The sequence below is a fragment of the Scomber japonicus genome, chromosome 23 (genome assembly GCF_027409825.1).
Source record: "Scomber japonicus isolate fScoJap1 chromosome 23, fScoJap1.pri, whole genome shotgun sequence".
NCBI lineage: Eukaryota > Metazoa > Chordata > Actinopteri > Scombriformes > Scombridae > Scomber > Scomber japonicus.
Genome location: NC_070600.1, coordinates 23,690,739 through 23,692,117, shown reverse-complemented (window position 1 = coordinate 23,692,117; position 1,379 = coordinate 23,690,739).

Sequence of the window (1,379 nt, the reverse complement as noted above, 5' to 3'; positions counted from 1 at the left end):
AAAATCATTTCAGCTATACTTAAAACTAAAAATGTCCTGACAGGTCTGATGGAGTTCAGGTTCATCCATACATTCTGCTTTATTAGGCTATAAACAATCCCACCATATAAACCTGAGTCTGATTGCTCTCAGCTGCAGATCAGGTAGAAATCACACGGAGCTTCAAACATTGCGGAGTTCACAGTGTTGTAATTTTCTCAGGAATAACAGTCATCCAAACTCTCCCGGAAGTTCCTCACGGGACTCAATCTCCCGGAATCTGGAGTGAGCGAGCAGCGCGCGCAGTAGAGAGTGTCTGCGCGCGTATGTGTGTGACTATAAATGCAGCGCGTGTGAGAGCAAAGCGTCCTTATAGCTCTGTGTTGCTGCTTATTAAACCAATACCTATCACACCCCTCTGCCGGACCGACATCAAGTGTAATACCCCCCCCCCCCAAGTATAAACTAGCTAACTGTATATAAAGTAGTATAAACTAGCTAACTGTATATAAAGTAGTGTAAACTAGCTCCACCTCCAGCAGCTACAACAGTAACATGCTGCTCTAACACTGATGCTTCACTATTAATAATCTAATAATGTCATATATAATAATATATCACTACTTTTACTGTAATACTGCATACTACATCACTCATAATACTGCAGTACTTTTACTGTAATACTGCATACTACATCACTATAATACTGCAGTACTTTTACTGTAATACTGCATACTACATCACTATAATACTGCAGTACTTTTACTGTAATACTGCATACTACATCACTATAATACTGCAGTACTTTTACTGTAATACTGCATACTACATCACTATAATACTGCAGTACTTTTACTGTAATACTGCATACTACATCACTATAATACTGCAGTACTTTTACTGTAATACTGCATACTACATCACTATAATACTGCAGTACTTTTACTGTAATACTGCATACTACATCACTATAATACTGTAGTACTTTTACTCTAATACTGCATACTACATCACTATAATACTGCAGTACTTTTACTGTAATACTGCATACTACATCACTATAATACTGCAGTACTTTTACTGTAATACTGCATACTACATCACTATAATACTGCAGTACTTTTACTGTAATACTGCATACTACATCACTATAATACTGCAGTACTTTTACTGTAATACTGCATACTACATCACTCATAATACTGCAGTACTTTTACTGTAATACTGCATACTACATCACTATAATACTGCAGTACTTTTACTGTAATACTGCATACTACATCACTATAATACTGCAGTACTTTTACTGTAATACTGCATACTACATCACTATAATACTGCAGTACTTTTACTGTAATACTGCATACTACATCACTCATAATACTACAGTACTTTTACTG